This window comes from Tamandua tetradactyla, chromosome 19 (assembly GCF_023851605.1).
Source record: "Tamandua tetradactyla isolate mTamTet1 chromosome 19, mTamTet1.pri, whole genome shotgun sequence".
Lineage (NCBI taxonomy): Eukaryota > Metazoa > Chordata > Mammalia > Pilosa > Myrmecophagidae > Tamandua > Tamandua tetradactyla.
In genome coordinates, this window is record NC_135345.1 from 21,325,726 (window position 1) to 21,349,432 (window position 23,707).

Here is a 23,707-nt window from a genome sequence, read left to right on the forward strand (position 1 = left end):
AATAGAGTGGTAATGATTCTACGTTCTTGGATCAGATCCTACCTCTCTCCATTTCTATCTGTTCGACTTTAGGCTAAATTTTCAACTCATCTAGTATTCAAGGTCTTTATAAAGTAAGTCGAAAATTTCATAATTTCTATTTCATTAGGTTCTTAAGTGAATTTAATGAATTTTATTTGTAAAATATTTGTAACACTTGCTAGCACATAGTAAAATATATGAATGTTTGCTTTTCATTTTTATTCTGGTGGTCCTTTTTTTTTTTTTTTAATGTCAGTGCCTCCTTCCCAGAGGTGATTAATTCTATAAGGTTTTACTTCTAATTTTTTTCAACCAAAAATGACATATTAAGTATGAAATACATGGGTAATGGTGATTTGATATAGTCCTAAAGAATATTCACTGATGTCAAGTTAAATATGAACATGCATTGATAATGAAGATTTTAAATGACTAAGTCATAAATATTATCCACATATCTTTTTTTTTCTTTATTAGAGAAGCTGAAAGTTTATAGAACAATCCTGCATAACATATAGCATCCCCTAAACTACGCTATTATTAACACCTTTCATTGATGGGGAAAATCACATTCATTTCTGTGAATAGATGAAGTTCTTGTCAATTTCTGGCCTTTATACCTATTTCTCTGCTTTCTCACTCTTCACACACTTGTCATTCTTTTATCCTTTAGGTTGCATTTTAAAAATCAACTAAATATTTTATTAAGTAGGCTTCTGTTATTCACTCTTATAGTATCTCATCTTTTCTTTTTATCACATATTTTGAACTATTTGCTGTCTGCCTCCATCACCAGACTGTAACCACGAAGAAAGCAAGCATGTTATTGGTTTGTTTGACCGATTCTTCAGAACCATATACAGTTCCTGGTATACAGTAAGAAGTCAAGAAACACTTGTTGAATCCATGAATGACTTCTGTCTTTACTGAATTATGTATTCAACAATTCAAAATGTTCTGAGTGAAAAAAAAGGCATTTTGCATACTAGCTATGTGCACCTGTCCTCTAGAAGACTGCCAAATATAGAGCAGTAACAGTCCAGCTTGAAACAATCAAGAGCCATCCTTTCCTTCCCCTAACTATGGGAATTTCCATGCCCCATTTGTAAAAGAATAGTCACCAAACATAACATCAATAATGAGCCATATGTTAACAGCAGTAATTTAACTTGCAATATCTTGAAAGGAGACTTCTATACCAGATTTTATAACCACATGCAAACCACACATAAAAAGATAGAGAAACACTAATGCCTTTACATGAATTTGTTTCGTGCATCCTGTCTTTTCAAGGATAAGGGAAGATTGTGTGAGGCAAAAGTCCTCTGTGTTCTTCACAGTGACTAATAATTGTTGGACATTGGATGAGTATTCCATAAATACCTGTTGAGTTGACATGGGCTCTGACACTATGTATAACATTATCTCAGGTACTGGGTATAAGATAAGTGAAATAAAATAAGTCTGTTCTACAACTTCCAAATTCAAATGTGAAAGAGGAGTAGAGGGGCTTACACTTTTAACTGCAGGGACAACCAACCACCTGCCTCCCCTGCTAAAAAAAAAAAGAGAAAAAGAAAGATGCCTCACCAAATAACCAGTTTTCTAGATAGTGACCCAATGATAAAGAGGCACCTCATTTATAAGGACGAGGAAAGTATTTTTTTCTTTAGATAATAATAATAATAAAACCCTGTTCATTTTATCATTGGGGTAATAATTATAGTTATGAAAAGCAAGCTCCTATGCTTCTGGTTGTCCTAAATCAGTAGTTTGGAGATGTAAGGAAGACCATGATTCTTTGCTTAAGTGAGGGAAGATTTATATACAATTGAGTTGATTAACAGCAATTACATCTTCAAATTATTGTGATATATTTTAGTAAATCAGCTGTAATTATTTCCTGTCTACTCCTTAAAATCACTGGTAATCAAATAAGTGCTGTTCTTGTTTTGAAAATTTAATTTTATTAAACTTATAATTATATTGCTATAAAGAAAAATAAAACAATTTTCATATTAACAATTAGGAAGTTTTTTTTTTTAAACTAGTAGCTTTGCTGGATAGATGAATATATGGATAGATGTGGATGGATACACAGATAAATCTATAAATAAGCATCTAATAACTCCTACATATCCCTACCTAGTATGTAAGAAATCTGAAGTTATGTGAATTTTTGTATTCAAAGATACAATTTCATTTTATCTGGTTATTTATTTTAGCAACTCTATATTACCTATTATCCTAGGGATTGTGCCATACGGAATAGAAGTATGAATAAGACTTCTGTGTGATCTAGGGGCTCATGTTCTAGTGTAATGGAGGTAGTATTTATAGAGACTAAATTCACAGCCTGATTTCCAAATCTATGGATTTTCCACAAATAGAAATATTAACAATTTTCAAGGAAATTTTATTGAAGGGTGCACATAAGATTTCAATCCACCTACAAAATGTTAGCAACCCACTTTTCCACAGTTAGATGAATTTCGGTGAAATCACCAAGAAATTTGAGGAGAAGCTTTTTGCTTAGTTTGACATAACCCATAAGAAATCACAAAGGGGCTCTTTTTAATAGTGCTTTCAGAAGACAGGTTTACCCCTGCACTTAGACTGATGATGTTTCAAGCTTTTCCTACATGTGTATCTGTGTAGTAAAGGAGACATGCTTAAGTCTACAATATTTTGAACTTCATTAATTAAGATTCCACCTTTCTAGGGTTGTGACACTTAGAAAATGTCAAAGCTTCAGTTTCTTTCCAAGTAATGTTCTATTTAATGGTTGTAAATGAATATACACTACCCAAATATTGATGAACATGTTTAAACTGGTATAGTGAGGATACCTAAATAAATCCAAACTGAATGGGTCTCCCAAAGACAGCCCCTCAGCTATTCTCATATTTTTCTACCCTCATCTCCTCACTTCTCTAATATTTGTGAAAACCATCAATAAGAAGAAGATGAAAAGAATCAAAGATTCCTTTCAACTTTGAGCCATAAGGGCCTTGGTACATATTGCATCTAGGTTTAAAGATGATGGTGCAGCAAAAAAATTAGGTTCAAACCCTGACATTTCTAGTAGTTTTATCACTGCAATCTTCAGGATTTAAAAAAAAAAAAAATCCATAAAACTGTGATAATACCTCTCTCTCAGATTATCCTGAACATGAAACATGATATATATAGACAGCCTAAAACAGTAGTTGGCACCGAGTAGGTTCTCAAAAATGTTAACTTCCTCTACATGATTTCAGTTTTAGGGGCAAAAATTAATATAAAGAGGAAACGTTTATATTGCTCTGAAGAAATCTATCATGTAGACTTGTAAAACTCAATTTGATAGCTAGAAAATATAAAAGTAGGACAATTGCACTGAATATTTATAATCACACTCTCAAATTTCAACCCGCATTTTCTCCTAATTAGTCAAAATTACGGAGGTTAATTTGCATCATTTAATCCCAGTAACACATGGTCCAGCCATCGCTTACTTTTACTTATAAGTTCCCTGAATTTATTCTCACAGGTTCAAGTCCCATCAATAGGGGCCAAAACATCATGAAAATAAAGACATTTTTTAAAATTTCCTGAAGAAACTTCCAAGGGGTCAACCCTAATTAGTACTTCATTTTAATACATTGTCATCATGCACTAAGGAATCGTTTATAAATGATTGATGAAAGTACTTCATTGTTGCCTCCAGCTATTATATGTCATTGCTCCTACTAATCACAGATTGATGATGCTTTTCAACATTCACTTGTGCATTTCTTTAACCCAAATCTTCATTTAGAGACTCATCTGTGGCTCAAATGAAATCATCTGGGATTTGATCTTATTTTTTAATACAGTACTTCCTAAGTACCCAGTGTTCATTCTTGCTTTCCTCCATAGAAATAGAAGCTATATTTTGGGGCTATGGCAAGGATACCAAAAACACTAAATTTGCCAGATGCCCCTGCATATCATGTGATACCATTCTGGCCAATGAGAAGTCAGTAGAAGTCCACCTAGGATTTCTAGGAAAGTTATACTGTTCTTTTATCAGCTTTGCTTCTTCTTTCATGTTAGTTTTCTTTCTTCTTCCTTTCTAGGACACAGGAAGAAGGGCAAAGTGCAAGAGACTGGGACAGAATAAAGAGTGGTAAGGAAGTTACAAAAACAGGTGGTCCAGATTTGGCCCAAGATCATCGTTTATTGGCCTCCTGCTATTGACAAATGGACTACGTTCAAATGGGAATCAGTCCTGTAATGGGAAGATAAATGATTGTCAAAACCGATATAAAGGCAGCGGAGGAGAAAAGGGTACAAAAAGGAGTAAGCTTCTTAGAACTTTGATGTCCACAACTCACACAGAAAATGGACATGGAACAGCAATAAGTTTGACACAGTATTTGAAGACATTTCCTCTGGTTAGGCTCAGGAACTGGGAAATTCCACACCATAGCTAAGAGAACTGTTTTAAGAAGAGAAGATGAGTCAAAGCTGGGACTAATGGAATGTGCTCTATTTTTATAGGAATCAATCTTCCTAGTCTGTTTATCACCTTATTTTCCCTTGAAGGGGGCTTATTACACTGAAATTGCTCAGATCTTCTTCTTGGTTTTTTTTTTTAATTTTAATCTCACCCTGGGCAGTGGTAAATTCTTATATCCCTTTGCAGGAATAACTAGTCAACACTGTGAATTTTGGGAATGACTGCCAAAATTATGGCCCCTTATATATATATATATATATATATATATATATATATATATATATATATTTGTATTTTATATTTTAACATATATATATATATATATATATATATATATATACATGTTGTTAAAATATAAAATACAAAGATGTTATTGCTCCATGAATTTGATATGGGTGGTAATTCTAAACATTGAGTACATCATGACATGTCCTGGAAACTTAAGCTTTGATCATATTCAAGGAGCAGAAATAATTTACTTTTTGATCAGTCTAATCAGCTGCAATCTATACTTAGCAGGAAACAGATTTTTTCGGTTAGTAGAAATGCCACTATGCAATAATTAATAGTAATACATACTGATCACTTACTAGGTGTCCTTCATTGTCCAATCCGATGTCTATAGGTGAACTCATTTAATCTCCCAACTCCAATATGGGGTGTGGTTATTATATTCATTTTAGACAATCCAAAAACAGTCTTACATGGCAATGGATAAGTAAGTTTCTTAACTTCTCTAAGAATTAGTTTGTGTGGAGCACTGAGATATCACAAAGAATATTCTGGAACCAGTATTTTTCTCTCTTAAATTTTTTGATGAAAAAAAAATCTATAGGTAAATGCACAATGTACCTTGGGCTCTGAGGTCTTGCAATTCTACCTATGGACACAAACATGACATGTCACAAAAATGATGGCATGTTTAAAAAAATGTTTTTCCAATTCAGTTTTGTTAGCAACTATTTTTAAAGTGTCTATTCTTTATTTTTTTTACTCTCGTTATATTATAATATACCAATAACTAGTGTTAGGTTAACTATCATCAATGAACACTATATGATTTAACACAATAATAATATAAGATACCAGACAATTTGGTAAAACAATTGTTGATAAAATAATAAATAAATGCATACAGAGGGAGCAGTACATGAACCATGAAACACCTCATCTTCTTATAAATGTTTAAAAGGCACATAGGACCCATTGTGCGGGATAAATCAAGATCACTGAAGAAATGGTCATCAGAAGTATTTAAAGTTAGAAAAGTTGCACAATAAACTGAGTAGACTAATTAATCAATTTATTCATTAAGTAAATATGGTCACTTCTAACGACCATGCTAAAACATGACAGATGCTAACTCCTTGCTTTCCTGGTTCTTGACTGTCAGAAGACAGTTGTCTCCATGAGTAGTAAATTGAAGACAGTGGTACAGATCAGCAGAGGTAAGCAAAGTCATGAGCTATACTCACCACTGACAAATGGGGCTATTTGGGTTGGGTATAAGCAAAGGTAGTGTCCTAGAGGAGTAGAACTAAGCTCAAAGTTCACAATGTGTGAGTGGAGTCCTTGAAAGCTGTGAATCAATGATTCTGAGCAAAGCATGAGCATGACACTCTGAGTCACAATTAAAAACCAGGTCCATAGCAGAAGTAGGCTGTTATTTGGTTTTGATCAAGTATGGAAGTATATCCTGCTCTTTCAGCCTATTATTCTAGGCTTCTAAGTGAATACCAACCTCTTATTTTGCTTCAACTATAATTAGAGGGAAAAAGTAATGGTTGTGCAAAAAGAGATAGGGAATTGGAAATTGGTTTGAAAACTGCAGTTTCCTTGTTATTACTGTAAGGTCCTGAAAGGGCTACAATCTCATATGTGAAAAAATAATTATTAAACAATAATTGTTAAACATGTGAAGTATCTACTGATCAACAATAATAGTATAATGTACAAGTCATAGTATAGGTATTTCCTATTCTTTGAAGACTTGAACTGCAAAAAGATCAACAAAAGTAAATTGGGGGGGGGGGAGGGTGGCAATGATGGACCAGTGGCAGAGTTTGCACCTGCCATGGTGGATACGTGGGTTTGATTCCCAGTGCCTGTCCATGTTAATAAAAAAAAAAAAAAAGTAAATTAGGAGGTGGTGCAGGGGTAGTTCAGTGGCAAAATTCTCACCCGCCATCTTGGAGCTGGCCTGCGCCAACAACAACAAAAAGTAAACTAGGAATTATGTGGGCAGGAAATTGAGGGTATATGCCTATTTCCAGCAAACACAAGGCTGGTAATTATTTTTGGAATATTTTCAAAAAACTTATTTCTACTATATTAACATATTTTGATCCTTGACACATTCAACTATGATATGAACTCACTGTGATATCACAATAGGAACTTATATATATATAAAGGTAAAAATATGTAGCAATAGATGCACATTTACAGAGAAAAACATCAGGATTTCCCCACTGCAAAAACTGTTGGAATTTTTTTGAGGATAAAAGTTGTGTCCTAGACTGACGAGAAAACTATATTTCTTTTTGTAAACACCAAGTTATTTTAACACAACTGACCTTTTAAAAAAGATCCATGCATGCAATCATTTCATTTTGTTTTAATATTCATAAACATTTGTAATATGATTTTTTCATATTAAGCATTCATATAATTCTGGTATACTCAAATAGTATCTTACAAAAATCATTAAATTATTTAAAATGCAAGAGGAGATTTTCATTCCATTTTTATGCATTCTAAAAGATTAGAGTGGGACCAACATGGGGTACAGAGAAATATTAGATATATAAGCTGTGAGAGCACACGTCAGCAATATGCTGTTCTCACAATTCATTAGATACTTTCCCTCCTAAAAAACTATTTTAATATTTAATATAACATCCTTTTCTGGAAAGTCTCTAAATCTAAGAAAGTTAAAACCAATCTGTGAATACAAACTTGCTGATGAACTAATTTAGTGATTTGTCTGTAAGATTTTCTTTTATATATATAAATATATTTTACAGTTGCTGATGGGCAATTAACAATTTAAACCTGCTGACTCAATGAAACATTTTCTAAATTATATGGATCTCTGGAGAAGATCCATTCTACTTAACCTTGCCATTAGCTTTAAATTCCAGGAATCTACCAAATTATATTATCCAAGATATAAGAGTCAACTTTTACTTCATTTTTAAATTGTCTCTCAAGGTTGTTAGATTTCCCATTGAAAGCTAATATAGTAAAGAAAATAAATATATTTTCTAAATATGCCAACCAAAACCAACAATTGTTCCTAGGTATATAGTACTTTCTTCAAAAGGAGTTCAAAATCCCTTTTAGAAAAAGCAGTCATTAAAATTTAAAGTATCAGGGAAGTGGCAAGACCCCTAAGTATCAAAACTGAAGTCATAAAGTGGTAGTATATTATGAACTTGACTTCCATATTTACACTGACTGCTGGATATCTCCTTTAGAAAGAATATTCTACCCAGATTCACTTTACACTCAGGGACACACATCCTCCAGTGCTGTGTGTGTGTGTACTGACTGTTAACGTGCTCCCCTGAGACTTGGCCTTGGGGTGAGCCACAGTCAATGGCTGGTACTAAAATGGAGTACAAATGGCTAATCTCTTTGTCTCAAAGTGGGACAACTCTATTGTACTATTCACACTCCAGAATTCCCAGTAGGATTAGGTTAAGACCAAATTTCAGCTAAACTGACATCTGGGCCTAGCCCTATCCTAGCCTGCTTCCCTTGCTCTCTTATATGTTCACTTGAGATACTCACAATAAATAACTCACACAATAATATTATCTCAGGCTCTGATTTGATGGAACATAAACTAAGACAGAAGGTTTCCAGGTGCATTGTAAAATTTAAAGTAAAATCAATTATACAATACTTAAAATTGCTTAAAAGCTCTGTTTATGGGCACTTCACATCGTCATTTCTGTAAATTATCACAATAGTCTTGCCAATAAGTGTTCTCATCCCAGGATGACCAGCTGTCCCACTTTGCTTGGGCCTGAGGGGTTTCTCTGGATGTGGGATTTTCAGTGTGAAAACCTGGCAAGTTTTGAGCAAATCAGGACAAATTGGTCACTCTATCCTGTCCCCCCTTATTGATGAAAAAACTGAGGCCAACAAAGGTGAGTAACTTGTGCAAAGTTTTAGAGCAGCACAATAGAGATCCAGGATCCACACGTGAGTGTATGTGACTCCAAAGTTTATGCTTGTCCCATGACACCTGGTTGTGCATGATATTTGTATAACTGTTGATTCTTGCCCTTTTTGCTGTTCAAAGTCTCCCCCTTTAAGTAAGTATTATTAATTGGACTAAAAGCAAATTGCTTGTTTGATTAATTGACTTTTTCGAGAATAGCAAAGGCAAATAGAATATGACACGAATCTATGGGCTAGAACCAATAGTTTGTCCAGCCTGATGGCTGGCTTAATCATTCTAGTGCATTTTAGACCATTTTTAACTGCTATGACCAAGTACAACTTTAATATCCAAAGGGAAGACATCATGACCTATAATGAGTTCCTGGAGAACAGCCTTGGAGATTTTCAACTTAACTGTAATTGATTTGGGGGCTTAGCAGGGGTGGCTAAGAATTAGAAGGCAGAAAAAGATTTAACATTTTAATGCAGTCATTATACTATCTAGGTATTCCATTTACTCTTTCTCAGAAAATCCTCTAAAACTCACTATGATGGAAAAAAAAGACTTACAAAGCAAGGGCTTTGGATAGACATTGACCATTGGGACGTCACAGAAGAATATATATCAGCCACAGAATGGATGACTCCTGTAGAAAGCTCTGTAGAAATGGAAAGACCTAAAGCTCCTTTAACAGCAGAGTAGAATTAGGGTTTTGAGTCTGGTCTTTGAGTCTAGACTATCTGTGTTTGAATTTTGGCTCTGCCACCATTAGATATTTGACTCTTGGTAAGTTATTTAACATCTCTGTGCCTCAATTTCCCCGTCTGTAAATGGGGATGTGAACTGCTGCACAAAATCTGTGATAATTTAATGATTTAATGTATAGAAAACATTTAGCACCTTACTGTACACACTAAGCACCTAAAAAGTATTAGTTCTAACTATTTGTGAGAAGACAAGCAGATTGCTTATGGGTCTGTGGTAGGAAGACAAATGGGTAGCTCTATGTTGGATGCATAAACACCAAAGAGCATTGGAATGCCATTTAAATAACTCTTGACCTTTCTATAATTACTACCATTAATGAAGAGTCTACCATGTAACAGACTACATGCTAAGGGCTTTGTATGAATTTTTTTCACACAAGTTTAACACATTTTGATGCAGGTACTGTTATTCCCATATGGTAGCTGAAAAAATATAGTGCAGTAAATTTTAATGATTTGGTTGTGTTCACAGCTACCATGGTAGGACCTAAATGGAAAGCCATATTATCTGACATTAAATCTATACTCCTGAAAAGTATATTAAGGAATTGTTTTAACAAAAAAAATGCAAGTCATACAAAATGATGACAATTGTAACTTAATCATCCCCTTACATTTAGCTCTTACAGTGCTTCATAAAGCACCCTGAGTATTAAAGAGCAACTGCTAATTGGATGTCTATTGGGCACAACTTCCCAGTACAGCCTGAAACAGAGCAGAACACAGAAGAACTTTGGGGCCAGCTGGGGGCTCCCTGTCTGGAGCTGCAGAGCTAGCCCAGAGCCAGCATAGGCTGCTGCTGCAGCTACAGCCAGGGACTCACATGAGGGCAAATTTATGCTGAAATGTTTCTGTTCAGAGTGAGGACTTCATCATGATGCCAGCGATTCATCCAAAGTTAATCAATCTCAAAACTTCTGGTATATCCACTCCACCCATCTCATTCTACTCCACTCCATTCCACTCTCCACTCCACTTCATCCCATTTGTCTCCACTCTACCCCACAACACCCCATTCCATTCTGCTCAAATGTATTGACTACTGATCTCAAGTTAGTCTCGGTAAGAATCATCTGCTGCTACAAAGATGAATAAAATTGAGTCTTGCTCTCAAGGAGTTCTCAGGTTGACCGAATTTCATGAAATAGACAGGCTTAAAAGACTAAAACCAATTTAGTAATTTAAAACATATCTCAAATAATTTTTGAAATGAAGAACATCATAAAATAATTAGTAAATTAAATGCATCATGCCGCTAAAACCAGATTTGGTCAGAGTTCATTCTTTTTAAAAAAGTATATATCTATTTAAAAAAATTCTAGTAAGATATATACAACCTAAATTTTCCCCTTTCAATATGTGAATTATATATTCACATATATACAGTGCTGTTAATTACATTCACAATGTTGTGCTATCATCACCAGCATCCATTACCAAAACATCTTATCAAACCAAATAGAAACTTTAATTTAAGCATTCATTTCCCAATTCCTATTCCCAACCTGACCCCCGGTAACCTAGAGTCTGACCTTATTTATTTCATATCAGTGAGATCACTGCATGATATGGTTTCTTTCACTCAACATGAGATCTTCAAAGGTCATTCATATTGTTGCATGTATCAGAATTTCATTTTTAATGACTGAATAATATTCTATTATATGCAAATACTACATTTTATTTATCCACTCATCTGTTGATGGGCATAAGTTGCTTCCATCTTTTGGCAACTGTGAATAATGATTCTATGAACATCAGTGTGCAGGTATTGGTTTGAGTTCCTGCTTTCAAATTTTGGGGGTATATACTTAGAAGCAGGATTGATGGGTCATATATGAATGCTATACTTTACTTGCTGAGGAACTTATGAGCTGTGTTCCACAGTAGCTGCATCATTATACATTGTCACCAGGAATGAATGAGTGCTCCTATTTCTCCACATCCTCTTCAACACTCATAATTTACATTTTTATTTTTTTTAATAGTAGTCATCTAATGGGTATGAAATGGTATCTCATTGTGGATTTGATTTGCATTCTCCTAATAAATAGTGATGCTGAGCATCTTTTCACATACTCTTTGGCCATTTATGTAACCTCTTTGGAGAAATGTCTATTCAAGTATTTTGTTCATTTTTTTCATTGGGTCGTGTGGAATCGGTAAATTGTCTTGCATATATGGTATATAATTGTTTTAATGTACTGTTGTATTCCATTTGCTAATATTTTGTTGAGGATTTTTGCATCTATATTCATAAGAGATATCAGTCTGTGATTTTCCTTTCTTGTACTAACTTTATATGGCTTTGCTATTAGGGTGCCATTGGCCTCATAGAATGAGTTAGATAATATTCACTCCTATTCAATTTTTTGGAAGAGTTTGAACAGAACTGGCATTATTTTTTGGAATGCTTGTGAGAATTGGCCTGTGAAGCCATCTAGTCCTGGATTCTTCTTTCTTGGGTGGTTTTTAATGACCAATTCAATCTCTTTACTTTTAATTGGTCTGTTGAGATCTTTTATTTCTTCTAGAGTTAGTGCAAGTTGTTTGTGTGTTTCTAGGAAATTGTCCATTTAATCTAGGTTGTCTAATTTGTTGGCATGCAGCTGTTCAAAGTATCCTCAGGATCATTTTATTTCTGTGGGGTCAGTAGTAATGTGCCCCTTCATTTTGGATTTTATTTGAATCCTCTTTTTTATCATTCTAGATAAAATTTTGTCAGTTTCATCGATCTTTTCAAAGAACTAACTTTTGTTTTTGCTAATACTTTATACTATTCTTCTATTTTCAGTTATTTTGTCTCTCATCTTTTTTATTTCTTCCCTTTGCTTGTTTTGGTTTGGTTTACTGTTAATTTTCTAGTCCCTCCAGGTGTGATTAGAGGGAGTTAGGCCTTTGATTTTAACTCTTTCTTCTTTTTTAACGTAAACATTTAGGGTTATAAATTCCCCTCTGAGTACTGCCTTCAGCATTCCAAAGTTGTGATATATTGTGTTCTCGTTTTCATTCATCTCAAAATATTTACTGATGTCCCTTATGATTTCTTCTTTGGCCCAGTTCTTCTTTAAAAATGTGTTAAACTTCCATATATTTGTGGATTTTCCGGCTCTCTGCCTGTTACTGATTCCCAGGTTCACTCCATTGTGGTCAGAAAAGATTCTTTGTATTATTTTAATCTTTTAAAATGGTATTGATACTTGTTTGTGACCCAACATGTGGTCTATCCTGCAGAATGTCATGTGTACTTGATGAAACTGCGTAGCCCACTGTTTCGGTGTTCAGTGTTCTGTATATGTCTGTTAGGTCTAGTCCATTTAGCATATTGTTCAAGTTCCCTATTTATTGATCTTCTATTGAAGAATGATAAATCAGAGTCTCCATCAATAATTGTAGAGGTATCAATTTCTTTCTTCAGTTTTGCCAGCGTTTGCCTCATTATTTTGGGGAACCATGGTTAGGTGCACAAATGTTTATGATGATTATTTCTTTTTGGCACATCAACCAATTTAGTAATGTAGAGTATATTTCATTGTCTCTTGTAACAGCTTTTGACTTAAAGTCTGTTTAATCTGATATTTGTATAGCTACCCCAGCTCTCTTTTGATTACTATTTGCATGGACTATCTATTCCCATTCTTTCACTTTCAACCCATTTACTTCTTTGTGTCTAAGATAAGTCTCTTGTAAACAACAATTAGTTGGATTGTGCATTTTTATCCATTCTGTCAATCTTTGTCTTGGGGAGTTTAATCAATTAAAATTCTGTAAAGGCAGTACTTACCTCAACCATTTTGTCCTTTGTTTTTTATATGTATTAAATATTCTTGGTTTCTCTTTTTCTTTATTGCAGCTTTCTTTTCTTTATAATTGTTCTTTTTTGATTATCTGACTGTCCCCTTTCTCATTCCCATTTCTGTACTTTTTAAAATACTTTCTTTGGAGTTATCCTAGAGCATGTATTACACAACCTACATCTATAATGTACTAAGGTGGAAAAACACCAGCTTAACTTCAATAGCATACACATTCTCTGTTCCAATATCCCCGTTTCCCTTCCTTATGGTGTTTTTTGTCTCACATTGTCACTTTATATTTTGCATACTTATGACCAGAAATTGTAACTACTACTTATTCAATTGTATTCTAACTCTTATAGTAATTAAATGCTAGAGTTATACATTGAAGGTACAATACTATTGTGTTTTACATTTACTCGATTTAGTTTACTGATAAGCTCCATTTCTTACCAGTGTTCTGAGCCACCCTCTTCTTGTCTTTTCCTTTCAACCTGAAGGACTCCTTTCAGCGATTCTTATAGGGTAGATCTTTTGGTGACAAATGCTTTCAGGTACTATGTATCTGTGAGTGTTTTAAACTCTCATTTTTGAAGGACAATCTTGCTGCATAAAGTATCTTTGGCTGGGAGTTTTTCCTCTTTCAATACCTTAAATATATCATATAACTGCCTTTTTGCCTCCATGGCTTCTGATGGGAAACTGGAACTTAGTCCTTTTGAGGATGCCTTGTATGAGATGAATTGTTTTTCTCTTTGCTGCTTTCAGAATTCTGCCTTTATCTCTGATATTTGACATTCTGATTAGTATGCATCTCAGAGTAAGTCTACTAGGATTTATTCTGTTTGGAGTGCATTGTGCTTCTTGGACATGTATATTTTCATAAGAGTTTGGAAATTTTTAGCCATTATTTCCTCAAATATTTTTTCTTTTCCCTTCTCGCTTCCTTCTGAGACTCCCATGATGCATATGTTGGATATGCTTTATGTTGTCACTCAAACCCTTTTCCATAAGGGTTATCTGTTCCTAATTTCTTCCTCAATAGGGTATTCCACCCTGAGAAACCAGATAGGGTCAATTAAAAAAAAATCCATTTCTTTCTTATTTAGGCAGCCCAGCAATGAGAGACTGAGCTGAGTGTGTGTGCCTCTTGCCAAGAGTTCAGCCATGGTCTCTTTTTTCCCTGGAGGTACTTTTCTCCATGACACTCCTTAGCCATTTCAGACCTGCTCTAGGTCTCTGCAGACTGAGGTCCCTGTGCCTGTGTATGTGTAGGGTTCTAACTACTCTATGTTCAAGGTCCACAGCAGGAAGGACCCAGGCTGTGCTCCTCTGTAGGACTCTTGGTCTGTATGGGGCCAAATGAGGGGGCGGGTGCAGACTGGCAGGTCCAGATCACAGTTCTACCTTTTTTGGTGTTTTTATTTTTGCGTGTGTTTTCTTTTTTTTCTTTTTTTTTATTCAACATTTTTGTAGTCCTTTTCCAGTCTTTATCATCCTCCAGCGTTCCCAGCCCAGTGGAATCTGTCCTTTTATCAGCTGTTTCTAATCACAGGTAAGTCCACTCAGAAAAGCTTGATTCTTCGGGTCTTGGTAAGGGTAAAATCAGATATTGTCAAGATATGTTTCCAACCAACTATGAAATGTAGCACCAAAGTGCTTCTGTATGCTGGTTATCTCCCAATCAAGGACTAAAATTTCAAATATGAGGTCCCTTTTTCACCAGAGCATGCTAAACCATCACTGCCAGATTTTTCCAGATCATGCTTTTCTGTAATTTCTGCCAGTCTCTCAATTCTATAAAGTACCATGATCTCAGCTAGGTTGGACAAAGGTAGATCAGATTCCCTTGTTTTCTTTAAGCATTATAGACTCAAATGTTTTCCTGAAATATCCTGTTTTATTTTGGTATAGTTTTGAGAGCCACCTGGTTTAATCAATTCTACATTTAAAAACTGTTCATCCAGATGAATTGACTGGTGAAAACAAAATGTGTTCCAGGTTTATTGTTCCTTACTTTTTGGGATGTGTTCTTACATGGGGTCCCTAGATGCTTAAAAATTACTCTTTTTTCTAACAGAATTTCTTAAAAAAAATTGAAGATAGTCTAAATCTCTAATCCCTGGGATGCTTTTTAACATCTATTCCTGGGTCTTTCCCCATTTCCAAGCATCTGAATCTCTGGAACAGGGACCAAGGGATCTAACAATCTCCATCAGTGAATCTTGCCCTCTAGCCTCGGTACTGAAATAGTGATCAGGTCTAGTGTTGGTGCTACAGGCTCTCCTCACTTGCCCAACAGTGGTCCTGAATACTCCCACCTAAACATGTTCTCACACAAATTAGGCACTGTGAAAGCAAGGAAGGCTCAGTTCTTTGAGGTTTCACCAGGTCGTGAATGCCTCATCTACTTTCAGAAGGTCAATAAGGGAAAAATGTGGCACTGGAGCAAAATGCTAACACCTGTGCGCATATGCACCTCGGGGCCCAGTAAGTACTCGAGTAGAGGCTGGGCATGATGGGTTTTTGCAAGAAAAGCAATGTTACAAGTCAAATGCCACACAGGTTCTGAGACCAGATATGGAAATTATCCCTCAGGATTGAATAGCTATATTTGCTAATCCTATTTTCCTAAGTATTTTTGTGTTTCTATTACTTTTTATTTTTCTCATGGTCACAGTGTATATTAATTCAGTGAACATCACAGGCTTCTCTGTGAAGTGCTCATGGAGAATTAAACTGGCACAGTTGTTTTGGGTAATCTTTCATTCACCAAATTCTATGGTGGTTTAAGGTTCTGTCTGACTAAGTGAAAAATTATCAAAACTTTTCTCATTTTCAAACTCCATTTCGTAGTCAAGGTGTATTGCAAGGTACACTGTTTAAGATCACTTTAATCTGGTGCTTAACAGCAGCTTATAGTAATGGTGATGGGTAATGATGACACAGCAAATTACTGCATGCCATTGAGTATTGCTTATACATTAAGTTCATGGTAACAAATGAACAGTAGCGTATATTAACCTTTAGAACCTAAAGTGAAGAAGCTTATCAATTTATGTGCATTTGGTACAGATCTTGGCACAGAGAGCAAGTAAACCAAAGAACACACTATCCATCAATTTCAGCTTACCACCTACCACGTGGAAGGTGCCATGCTCAGTATTGAAAATATGGAACAGTATAAAATAAGATAGACATCAAGAGGAAAGTCAAAGAGCATTCAACTTCATTTTAGCCTATTTCCTCTGTTCTACATAGCCATAGACCATCCTTTATTCTTCTTCTCTTCTCACTATTCCTTGGCTCACAAACTGTAGCATACATAGTGGGCTTCCTAATACTTCTCTCTCTCCCTAAAATCTTATATTTTATACTTATGCTCCCTCTGAGATCTAAAAAAACGGCACAGGGTATAAACACAGCCCCACCAAAAGCAAATATTACATAATAGTTTTATCAAGACTGTGTTTCAGCAACTGAGAATGTAAAATTTCATTCAAGGTTCTATAATACCAGTGTGCATTCTGTATGAAAGTGGAAGGCTGAAAACACAAAACTATTGCTTCCGTTGTAAAATACATTACTCTTAAAATTCATAACCGCATAAGAACAACACTTGCTAGGACTTCTAATGTTTTCCAGTTTTTCTCCTTCCATCATATCACCTAAACTATCTTCTCCTGCTAAACTATGAGAATTTTGTAACAACCAGATCTGGAATCAGCTAGCAATTCCTAAATTCAAAGAACCACTAGAACGTGCCCTATTTAGGTAAAGGAAGAAAGAAGGAAGGAAGGGAGGGAGCGAGGAAGGAAGGAGGCAGGGAAGGAGGGAGGGAGGGAAGAAAGAAAAACAACGACAAAAAGAAAAACATAGTTATTGAATTTCAAGGGTTCTTTAAATTTTTAATATGTTTGGCTTCCTTGGTATTGTAAATTAAGGAACATTTTTAATTATTCAGAATGCTTAATAATTTTGCTTATATATTTGCTTATATATTGTTTATATATATAAACAATATATATATTTTTATATATATTTTTATGTTTATGAATATATATATGTTTATATATATATATATATATATATATATATATATTCAGATCTTACAAAAACTGAAAAGGCCACTGAAATATTTATGTCCACATTCAGCTGGCATACATTCACTGACAGCCTGCTCCACGCCGGACCCTGTGCCGGGTCCTTTGCAATTGCTTTATAAGAATCTTTTTGGGTTGGCATTATTTTGCACATTTATAATGATAAAATTGAGGTGAGTAAAGTGCAATAACTTGTATTTGGCCACCCACTATTATAGTCATTAGGGATGCTGGGCTTTGAACTTAAATAGGTTTCAGATGCGAAAATCTAACTTCTCTTTCCACTAAACCATGTGGTCTCCCCAAATATATTTCTGTATGAATCACAGGGCACACGCTATCATGGTGGGGCATCTTTTTTTACCTTTGTCAGACAGGCACATGGCCAAACAATTAAGAAGAGCCTTAGATTTCATAGTATAAAATCATGCAGCCAAATGACAGCTTATAATAACAAAAATAGACAACCTCACAGGTACACAGCATTTAAGCAGCAATTTTCCAATAAAGAACCACAGCTAAAATTGTAATCATCAATAATTCAAAGTTAGGGCTCACATCAGGTGAGAAGAGGCTGCTTTTCCTCACTAAGGATAATTAGGGACAAAGATTGTCCAAAGAAGCTATAGTACAGGTCATAGGCTCCCTCTAGAAATTAAGGCCCTTCTGATGGAAATGTGCTATAATCCAAGGCATTAAACATAAAAGAAGTGCTTGGGACAGCAGAAAAGGAAAACTTGAAGACTCTGGAAGTAGTGTATTCCAGAATCGGAGAATGCAAGTGGAGTATTCCGTAGAGATCTTGGGTATTTAACTGTTAAGGAGATGGTTTTGCATCTCCCACCACTCAAAAGGTTACTGTTGTCAAATAAATTTAGAAACTGCATTTGCTATCCTTCACTAGCAAATTCATATGGTGCCTTACCATAATAAAGGCTGTGAAAAGCTCCACATTACTTTTAATGTTTAGCACATTCAAACCTGTTTTATTTTTAAATTGAACAATGATGACCATCTCTGGAAAGAAATACGGTATAAGTAATGCTGATCTAAGATAAAACTATCAAATAATGAAGCATATTGGACAGTTCTGCCCACCAGGCAACAGGGAAGGATTTCAAGTAAGTAATGCTGTCTTTGTGTTAAATTGTCAGCTTTACAAAGAGAAGGATGACATTTTTCTCTTAAACACTGAGTTCTAGGATCTACAGATTTCCTGATGTCTGGAATGCTTCTGATAAATATTCATGGAGTGGTGGAATGAATGAATAAGTGAACCATAAAACTTTGCAAACAAAGTTATTCTTTGTTCTACTCTTAGATCTTCACAAACCCCAGTAAAACGTACTAAAGTTTCAAGGTGTACATAACCTTTAGCAAGAAAAATCTGTTTAACCTTATTTAATTCATCATTTTCCATTTTTTTGACTCTGGATCTAACTTAAAAGGGATACATGTTACTACCTCACAAGAGATGAGAATTCAATGGACAGTAGTTTGGCAGGTCCTGCTTTTGGTTTTAGGAGGTCTTTGCAGTGCTTCTGTTAGGAACACTTGACTATCTACAGTATTTTAGAGCATCATTCATGATCATAGACAAGAGAGATTAAAGGATTCCAGTTTAACATTCAAAGACATTTCCAATATACTCGGCTATCAATACCAATGCATACCCCAAGTCTGATTAGATTTGCACTGGGTGCTGTGTTTCAGCCTTAGTGCAATTTTTTGGCATTCCTGCACTGATAACCTTCCTATTTCCATTTTATTTTCTAGTGTTTCCTTCTCTGAGGAACTGTCTCACTCCTGAACTTCAGCCTGGCACACAGGCCCTGCCTATAACCTGCTTTTATGGGGTGTGTGGTGGTAGGGGATTCACCGTAAAAGAAATACCCAAAATGTACCATTTAACAAATATTACACACACCTGCAAAGTTAGATTTAAATTGAACTAATGAGTCTGCTATACCACCCTCCATGGGTTCTGGCAAGATTTTCACACAGTCATATAAGTCTGTAATACTTATAAAAGTAAAAGAATTTAGCTTCAAGCTGTTTCTCACCCCTCTTCAGCTTTCCTCTGGCTCACTTTCTCTCATGGTCCTCAGACTCGCAGGCAACTGTGAACATTTTCCGGATCTGGCTAAGGGAAAGTTTAGGCTTATTTATGTAGTTTGCATCACTTTTTTAAGTACAGTTGTTCTAGTTTGATAGCTGCCAGAATGCAGCACACCAGAGATGGATAGGTTTTCAATAAAAAGGGATTTTTTTAGTTAACGTATAGTTCTTCGGAGAAAAGGCAGCTAACTTCCAGCTGAGGTTCTTTCTTACATGGGAAGGCACAAGGCAATCTCTACTGACCTCTCCAGGCCTCTGGGTACCAACCTCTTTCCCTGGGGTGATTCCTTTCTGCATCTCAAAGGCCTGGGCTGAGCTGCGAGTGCTGAGATGAGATCTGCTGAGCTGCTTGGGCTGTGCTACCTTGAGCTCTCTCATTTAAGCACCAGCCAATCAAATCAAACACCTTTCATGCAGCAGGCATGCCTCCTAGCTGACTGCAGATGTAATCAGCAACAGATGAGGTTCACATGCCATCGGCTCATGCCCATAGCAATAGAACTAGGCACCTTCACCTGGCCAAATTGACACCTGAACCTAACTACCACAGTAGTCAAATCTGCTTCCATATGATAGTGAGATTAGAGGAATTAAGTAAACTCCAAGGTAAATTCAGAAATAGTGGTCCAACAAAGGTTATATAGTTTGACCTGTCAGAGTCAATGTGTCAGCCTGGACATACAAAGATGATGCTACTGACCAAAAATGCTTTGGATTATTTCTCTTGTGTTGGTATTAGACATGTGTTCATCCATCTACATGCTGAGTTTTATTTATTAGAAATATACATACGTGAGTACATATGCGAGACCCTAAAGACACTGCATTTGTTTTATATTGCTGTGTAATGAATTACCACAAACTTATACATTATAGTAATATTCATCTATTATTTCACAGTTCTGTATGTCAGAATGCCACGTAGGCTTGACTTGGATTCTCTGCTCAGGCTTTCAGAGGCCAAAATCATAATGTCAACTGGCTGAGCTCGCATCTGGGGACAGATCCACTTCCAGCTCATTTAGGTTGTTGGCAGAATCTAGTTCCACATGTTTGCAAGTCTGAGGCTGCATACATCCCTTTTCATGTGGTCCCTCCATCTTCAAACTATATTCAGGACATTGAGTCCTTTTCACACTTGGAATCTCTCTGGCCTGTTTTTCTGCCACCAGTTGGGGAAAGCTCATTAGTTTTAAGGGCTCACGTGACTAGACTAGTCCTATCCTATTCCTATCCTAAAATAATCTCCCTATCTTAAGGTCAACTGTGACCCATAGCATAACATGACATGATCACAGGAACAATGCACCATTTATAATCACAGGTTCCATCTGCACTCCAAGGGAAGGGGCGTACTCATTGCAGACCATTCTCAGAATTTGGCCAAGTGTAGACATTCCAGTGTCATTACATGATTGAATATTACACATGTAGCCTATGGTCAAGGAAGAGCAAAGTTCACTGTTTCCCAGGGAGTTTTAACCCCAGTCCATATGAATCTAAGGAACTAAATCAGAACAAGCAAGAGACAAAGAAAGATTTAAGCCCACCAACTAAACAAGAAAAACAAAATAAGACTCTTCATGACACCAGAGTACTGTGTACATTCTTTTTCCTCTCTGATTTGCTAATGTATGCTTTCTAGAAAAAAACATAAAATGTTCTAAAATGTTTGTTTTTCTTAAAGGTATTTGCATCTCCTAATTGGTATGTTATATCATAATTATACTTTGGTACAAATCAGAACGTTTGAGCCATTCTTGTTCCTTCCTTCCCAAAATTGTTTACACTGTGGAATGTCTGAGTCTATAATTAAATTATTGTCTCAAACAAATTAACCATATTTATGCATACATTAGCATATAATTACAAATGTGGAATAACAGATGTGTGCCATAGAATGGTGCTGTCCATATTTGGGCTGCTTTTTCTGGTAATTCACTTCAATTCTTGGGGGTGGGAAGAGGTGGGGAAAATGGCAAGAAAAAGAGAAAATTTACTTTTACCTGAAATAAGGGGAAGCTGAGATAGTTTTAAATATTATTTATCAAATATTTATTCTAATCTCTCTTCCTCTTCTTACACCATGGATAAATTTTATTTCCTCATCCATTGGTATTAGGCTTTGCTACGTGGTTTGCTTTGGCCAAAAGAATCTTTGTGAATGTGATGTACATAGGGGCCTGTTTGCAAGGTTTGGTTTATTTCTTGTGTTCTGGCGATCCATTAGGATAAAATCATGCCCCTTCAAAAGGGGCATTAGAACAGAAGTATGTGGAACAGACTTTCAAAAAATCTGAAGCCCAGCTGAGTCTCTTAACCAAACACACTGTAGACCAGCTGTACCAGATCTGCCTGCAGGCTTGTTATTGTGAGGATAGATACTTGTTGTTGCAAGCCCACTGAGTTTCAGAATAGTTTGTTATGTAGCATTGTTGCAGAAATAGCTGACTAGTACAAAAGAGAAAGGAAGGAAAAAAATCTTTAGATACAAACTTTAGATTCAAATCTAATTCAACTAAATATATGCCTATTTCTATTATAGTTATATATTTACACATTGCATCTCTGTGGGTGTGTGTTTGTATCATGTGTATATGTGTGTGAACAGTGTTTTCTCTATAGTGTATCCCACTTTTAAAATCATCCCCTTTGGCAGATAGTTTCTAGCTATCCTTCAAATTGAAAGAGGTCCTGTATGGTGATATTGCTCACAGTGAAATGATACAACAGTGAAGCTGCAAGCATTATTCCTCTTGGTCTGGCCATCAAGCACTGTAGTCTTCTGATTATTCAGAATTTCAACGATATCTTATAACTCTATAAGCATAGGCATACAGAAAACTCCTCTTTGAGAAGACTATTTTACATTCTAATGATCATATATATATCAGATTTTAGTTTTTCTTTTTATAAAAGGAAAACACATATAATATCAAGTTCACAAGTGTCTCCTTACACCAACACAGCATCTCAAGCAAAGAAAGGAACTAGGGTGTGTGTGTGGGGGGGCACTTTAAATGCACTAACAAATTAAATTCAAATGGTTGGGAAAGCTAGAGAAAAAAACCTTCTCCTTCAACTGTGGTAAAAAGCACATCAACTGTGGGAAAAGCATTATGAAACACTCATGGCAATAAATAGATTTCTTTCCCTCCTCGCTATAAAATAAATAATTATAATAAAGCACATTTACTAGCAACTATCTACATAATCCAATTGAAAGCTCCATATACAAAGTGCTAAAAAATGCAATACCATGCAGTTGAAATTGACTGAAAAAACCTCTTCCACTTATAAAACTATTTCTTTTTAAACTCAGTTTTGATTCATATACTAGATTCAAATTATTATTTTTTTCAGTCTACAGAAGGGTTTCTCAACCATGATGCTGTTGACATTTTGGGCTGGTTAGTTCTTTGTATGGGGACTGTCCTGTGCCATTATAGGAGCTTTAGCAGCATCCTTGGGTTTTAGCCACTAGATATCAGAAACACAACCCTCTTTCCAGACTGGGAACAACCAAATATGTGTCCAGACATTTCTCCCAAATATCTTCTGGTGGGTGAGGGGGCAAAATTGCCCCTGGTTGAGAATCAAAGAGCTAGAGGAATATAATGCAATGAATAGGAATACAATGCAATGAATTCATCCTTTTGATTCTAGATACTAATCACAAAGATAACAAAAATGCATTTGTTTACTATTTGCCAGATATGCAGAAACTCATTTTAACCCTCACAAAGGCTAATATTGCTAGCAAAAGACATATGTTATTATTACCCTCTGTGATGGTTTGGTCCATGTGTCAATTTGGCCAGATGGTGGGGCCTGGTTGTCTGTTGCTGTGAGGACATTTCATGGACTTAAATCGTGACCATGTCGGCTACATTTGCAATCAGCTAATGGAGTGTCTTCTACAATCACTGATACTTATCCTAATCACTGGAAGGCTTCTAAGGAGGTTTCAGAAGAGATAGTCACTCTTTCTGCTTCAGCCAGCCAACCTCTCCTGAGAGTTCATTGAGCTCCAATGGAGCTCACAGCCTGCCCTACATCCTTGGATTCTTACATCCCCAAGGTTACATCAGACACTTTTATAAATTTTATGTCTATGGATATCTCCTGCTGATTCTGTTTCTCTAAAAAACCCTAGGAAATATACCCCCATATATTATAGATGAGGAAACTGAATCATAAAATTGAAGCGATTTTCTTTCTCAGCTGGTAAGTGAGAAGTTGGA